The sequence below is a fragment of the Chiloscyllium plagiosum genome, chromosome 8 (assembly GCF_004010195.1).
Source record: "Chiloscyllium plagiosum isolate BGI_BamShark_2017 chromosome 8, ASM401019v2, whole genome shotgun sequence".
Lineage (NCBI taxonomy): Eukaryota > Metazoa > Chordata > Chondrichthyes > Orectolobiformes > Hemiscylliidae > Chiloscyllium > Chiloscyllium plagiosum.
In genome coordinates this window covers 86,236,126-86,242,307 of record NC_057717.1, presented here as the reverse complement: position 1 = coordinate 86,242,307, position 6,182 = coordinate 86,236,126, and positions in this window count along the sequence as shown.

Genomic DNA, 6,182 nt, shown 5'->3' with positions numbered 1-6,182 from the left:
CTGCACTCTTTCCATTTTAATAAACTCCTTCCTATAGCAAGGTGAACATAACTGAACACAATACTCCAAGTGCAACCTCACCATCGCTGTTGTGGGAGAGAAGAGAAGGGGGTGAAGGCTGAAGTGCAGGAGATGGAGCAGGTCTAGGTGAGGGCCCTGTCAACTATGGTGCTGGGGAATCCTCGGTTGAGGAAAAAAGTGGATATTTTGGAACAAATGCAACACACAAAGGAACTGGGAGAATGGAATAGAGTCTTTCCAGGAAGCATTGAGGATGTACAATAAATGGTAACTGAGGGAGTCAGTTAGCAAAGGAACAGATGTCGTGGAAAGGAAAGGAAGGGAGGAGTCAGAGACAAACCATGTGTAGGTGAGAGCAGGGTGGAAATTGGAAATAAAATTGAGAAACTTATTCAATTCCAGATGAGTGAGGGAGGAAACACTGATAGTAGAGATACTGGAGAAAGAGTTGTGGGCGAGGACTAGAACTATGAGCGTTCCACATACCCCACAAAGACAGGCGTACCTGGGGCCAATGGCCACCTCTGACCTGAGGTGAGAGGTGTTTCAGAGTGAAGATGAGTGAGCTCAGACAGGCAGAAGTGGCTAGTGCTGGATAGGGACAGTTGAGGCCTTTTTGTCCCAGGAAAAGCAGAGAGCCCTGAGACCAACTGATGATGGAATGGATGTGTAAAGGAATTGCATGTACATGGTATAGAGGTGGCAGCTGGAGCCTACAAGCTGGAAATTCTGAAACTGGTGACAAAGTCTCAGAGAAATCACAGATGTAAGTGGGCAGGAACTGGATGAGGGGAGAAGAAAAACGAGTTCAGGTAGAATGAGATGAGTTCTGTGGGGAAGCAGCAGGCAGAAACATCATGCCTCTCCAGGTAGTCCTGTTTGTGGATTTTGGAAAGGAGGTAGAAGCAAGCTGTGCAGGGTTGGGAGACTGTCAGCTTGGAGGTAGGATCACCAGATGAAATGAGATTGGTGACTGTAGTGGACACAGTGGTCTGATGTTCTATGGTGGGTTCGTAGTCCAGGGGAGGTCCAGTTGGTGAGGCCACATTTGAAGTACTGCATGCAATTCTAATCTACTATAGGAAGGATATTAAAGTAGAAAGATTGCAGAAAAGATTTACCAGGATACTACCTGGACTGGAAGGCTTGAATTATAAGGAGAGGCTAGAACTTTGTCCTCCCCGGAGAGTAAAAAAATGATGGGTGACCTTGTAGTTGTCTATAAAGTCATGAGAGAACACAGATAAGGTAGCTCGCCAACAGCTTTTCCCATGGTAGGGGAGTCAAAAACTGGAGGGCATGGGTTAAGATGAGAGAGGAAGTACACAAAAGGGTCTAGAGGGGCAATTTTTTCCCACTCAGGATGGTGAGTGTCTGTAACACTGCCAGAGGTAGTGGTGGAAGTAAGTAACATATGAGGAAGCTTTACCTATGAGGAATGTTTGAGGACGCTGGGACTATACTCGATGGAGTTTAGAAGGATGAGTGGGACCTGATTGAAACATACAGAATACTGAATGGCCTGGACAGAGTGGATGATGAAAAGATGTTTCAATTGGTAGGAGAGACTAGGACCTGAGGGTACAGCCTTAGAGTAAAGGGAAGACCCTTTAGAACAGAGATAAGGGGAAACTTCTTCAGCCAGAGAGTGGGGAATCTATGGAATTCATTGCCACTGAAGGCTGTGGAGGCCGGGTCGTTGAGTATAGTTAAGGTCAGTGGGCGGCACAGTGGCACAGTGGTTAGCACTGCTGCCTCACAGCGCCAGAGACCCAGGTTCAATTCCCGCCTCAGGCGACTCTGTGTGTGGAGTTTGCACATTCTCCCCGTGTCTGCGTGGGTTTCCTCCGGGTGCTCCAGTTTCTTCCCGCAGTCCAAAAATATGCAGGTGAATTGGCCATGCTAAATTGCCCGTAGTGTTAGGTGAAGGGGTAAATATAGGGGAATGGGTCTGGGTGGGTTACGCTTCGGCAGGTCGGTGTGGACTTGTTGGGCCGAAGGGCCTGTTTCCACACTGTAAGTAATCTAATCTAATATATTTAAGACGTTCAGATAAGTTTGATTGATCAAAGGTTATGGAAGAAAGTGGGAAAATGAGATTGAAAAACCAGCCTTGCTTGAATGGCGGAGCAGACTCAATGGGCAAATGGCCTAATTTCTGCTCTGATGTCTTACGATCTCATGAGTATAATTGTCATTTTAAAAACATTTTGACAGGGACATGGCAGGGAGAAGTATGGAGGGATATGGACCAAACGCAGGCAACTGAGACGAGTTTAATTGTGAAAACTGGACAGTGTGGCAAGTTAGGCCAAAGGGCCTGTTTCCATACTGTAAACCTCTGACTATGGCTGTCTGAAAACAAAAATAAACCAGAATAGATAAATGCAGAAAATAGATAAAGTGTCCAGCATTATAGTCATAGATTCATACAGTGTAGAAAAGGCACTCCAGTCCATTGAATCTGCACCAAATACAACTACCACTAAACATGCACTAATCCCAATTTCCTGTATGATAATTTATGGTTATGATACTTCGAGTGCTCATCCACATTCTTAAAGATTGTAAGTTTTCTGGCCTCCACTACCTTCCCAGACATTCCCACAACCTGCTGAACACAGGGTGGTGCATCTATGGAATGAGCTGCTAGAGGAAGTGGTAAAGGCTGGTATTGCAACATATAAAAGGTATCTGGGTGCGTATATGAATAGGAAGCGTTCAGAGGGATATGGGCCAAGTGCTGGCAAATGGGACTAGATTAGGTTGGGATATCTGGTTGGCATGGAGGAGTTGGACCAAAGGGTCTGTTTCCGTGCTGTGCATCTCTATGACTCTATCAAGTCACCTCTCATCCTTCTTCGCTCCAATGAGAAAAGCCCTAGCTCCCTCAACCTTTCTTCATAAGACATGCCCTCCAGTCCAGGCAGCATCCTGGTAAACCTCCTCTGCAACAGCTTGGTCAGATGGGCAGAGTAGTGACAGATGGAATTTAACCAAGAAATATGTTGTCATGCACTTTGTAAGAAGGAACAAGACAAGGGCGTGATCAAATAGCAAAACCCTAGAAAGATCAGAAGCAGAGACATTTTGTCATGCTTGTCTGCAGACCCCTGAAGGTGGCAGGACAGGTTAACAAGGTAGTTAAAAAGGTATTTGGGATGCTTGACTTTTTCAATCAAAATATGGATTATAAGAGCTGGGAGGTCCTGTTGGAGCTGTACAGGAATTTGTTTAGGCCATAACTGAAGAAGTGAGTGCAGTTCTTTTCTGTGGTGTGGTGACCAGCTGTGATTGCACTAGAGAGGGTGTAGAGGAGCTTCACCAGGATGTTGCCTGGGATGGAGCATTTCAGTGATGAAGAGAGACTGGGTGAGGTCAGGTTGTTGCCTTTGAGAGTAGAGATAGCTGAGTGGGACCTGGTAGGGGTGTATAAAGTTACGAGGGGCAGTGACAGGGTGAATAGTTGTTGAAGCTGTTCTTGTTAGTTGTAAAGTCAATACTGGAAGGAGCATAATATTAAGGTGAATTGTAGGACGTTTAGAGGAGATTTTAGGGCAGATATTTTCATTGAGGGTGATGGGTTCTAGAAACTACTGTCTGGGAGGGTAGTGGAGATTGGAAACCTCACAACCTTTGAAACGTACTTGGATGAGCATGAAGTGTCAGAACTCGAAGTGTCAGAACGCTTAAGGCTGTGGGCCTATTGTGGGACAAGTGGAAGTGAAAGTGTACTTTTTTTCAGAAATTGAAAGGCCTTTGTATTTTGATTCAATGACCTGCTTGAAGTCTATCCCAGTTAATAAAATGGAGATTATCACCAATATGAAGACAGGAGTATGAGATGGTCACTCTTACTGAGAGTCATTGACACATGTATCTGCAGCTAGCAGATTGGTGAGGATGGAGTCAAGTATTTTTTTTCCCTCTTAGTGATCCCTCACCAGCTGTTGCTGAACCAGTCTAGCAGAAATATCCTTTAGGACCTGATCAGCTCAGTCAGTAGTGAGGCTGCTGAGCCAGTCTTGATGCTGGTCATTGACATCCACAGCCAGAGTCCATTCTGCCATCTTCCTACCCTCTGTGCTTTCTTGAAATATTGCTTGACCTGGAGTAGCACTGATTCATCAGCTGGCAGTGTGTGTTTTGTAGGAACCAGCAGGTGGTTTCCTTACCTATGTTTGACCTGATTGCATGAGACTCCATGGGCACCAATATTGACAACTCTGACTGTTTCCCATTTTGCTGCCACCTCTTGGCTATGAGACAGAAATGGATGGGGATAGTAGTGTCTAAAATGTTACGTATAAAGGTAGGATGCAGTGACTGTCAGACTGTTTGACTAGCCTCATGTTGCAGAGCTTTGACAGCATTGAGGGACTTGCAACAAACTTCCCAATAGATTTGGGTCACCACCCACCCTCTCCACCTCCTCCATGACTTTTGTTTCCCTGGACTCCAAACCCTCATCTTCACTATGGACATCTAGCCCCTGTACATATCCATCTGCTGTGGTGAAGGCCTCCAGGCCCTCAGTTTCTTCCTCTCTTACCGACCCAACCAGTGCCCCTCCTCTGACACATTCATTTGATTGGTGGGACCGGCCCTCACCCTCAACAACTTCTCTTCAAACCCTCCCACTTCCTTCGAACCAAAGAGTAACCATGGGTCCCCACATGGGCCCCAGCTATTGCTTGCCTCTTCGTAGAATACGTGGAACAATCCATATCCTGCAGTTACACCGGCACCATCCCCCACCTTTCCCTCTGCTACATTGATGACTGTATTGTTGCCACCTCATGCTCCCATGTGGAGGTTGAACAGTTCATCAACTTCACAAAACACCTTCTACCCTGAACTTAAGTTCATGTGCATAATCTCTGACATCTCCCGCCCTTTCATAGACCTCTCTGTCACTATCTCTGGTGACCGACTCAACGTGGACATCTGTTTCAAACCCACTGACTCCCACCTCCCCTCCTCCTGTAAAATGTTATCCCTTTGTCCCAATTCCTCCATCTCTGCCATATCTGCTCCCAGGAGGAGCAATTCTAATCCAGGGCCTCCCACATGTCCTCCTATTTCAAGGACTGCAATTTCCCTTCCGTGTGATCAACAATGTCCTCCAGCACATCTCCTCCACTTCCCGCCCTTGAATCCCACCGTTCCAACTACAAGGATAGAACCCCTGGTCCTCACCTTCAACCCCACTAATCTCCAGATACTGTCCATTATCCTCTGCCTTTTCCACCACCTACAATTAGACCCCAACACCAAAGATATATTTCCCATTCCACCCCAATCAGCATTCCACAGCGACCACTCCATCCGTGATTCCCAACATTAGGACCACGCTCCCCCTGCATCAACACACCCGCCACACCTAGCACCTTCCCTTGTCGCCACACTTCCCCCCCCCCCCCCCCCCCCCCCCCCCCCCCCCAAGGCCCCAAAGAATCTTTTCACATCCGACAGATTTTCTGTGCATCCGCCCACCTCATCCACTGTGTTCATTGCAATCGATGTGGTCCTCTCTACATCGGGGAGACAGGACGTCGACTCATGGAGCATTTCAGGCAACATCTCTGGGACACATGCACCAACCAACCCACTGCCCTGTGGCCGACCACTTCAACACCCCCTCTCACTCCACCAAAGCCGTACAAGTCTTGAACCTCCTCCACCGTGGAGGAGAAAGTGAGGACTACAGACGCTGGAGATCAGAGTCGAGAGTGTGGTGCTGGAAAAGCACAGCAGGTCAGGCACCATCCGAGGAGCAGGAGAATCAACATTTCCGGCATAAGCCCTCCTCCACCGCCAAATCCAAGCCACCCACCAACTGGAGGAAGAATGCTTCATCTTCTGCCTTTGACCACATGGCATCAACATTGACTTCATTGGCTTCTAAGTCTCCCCTCTTCCCACCTCATCCCAGATCCAACCCCCCAACTCAGCACCACCTTCTTGACTTGTCCATCTTCCTTTCCACCTATCCGCTCAAACCTCCCCACCACATACAGCCTTCACAGCTACCTTCCCCACCGATCCCCACCCTGGTATTTATCTCTCAGCCCCCTTCCCCCTCCGTATTCCTGCTGAAGGGCTTAGGCCCAAAACATCAATGCGCCTGCTCCTCAGATGCTGCCTGACCTGCTGTGCTT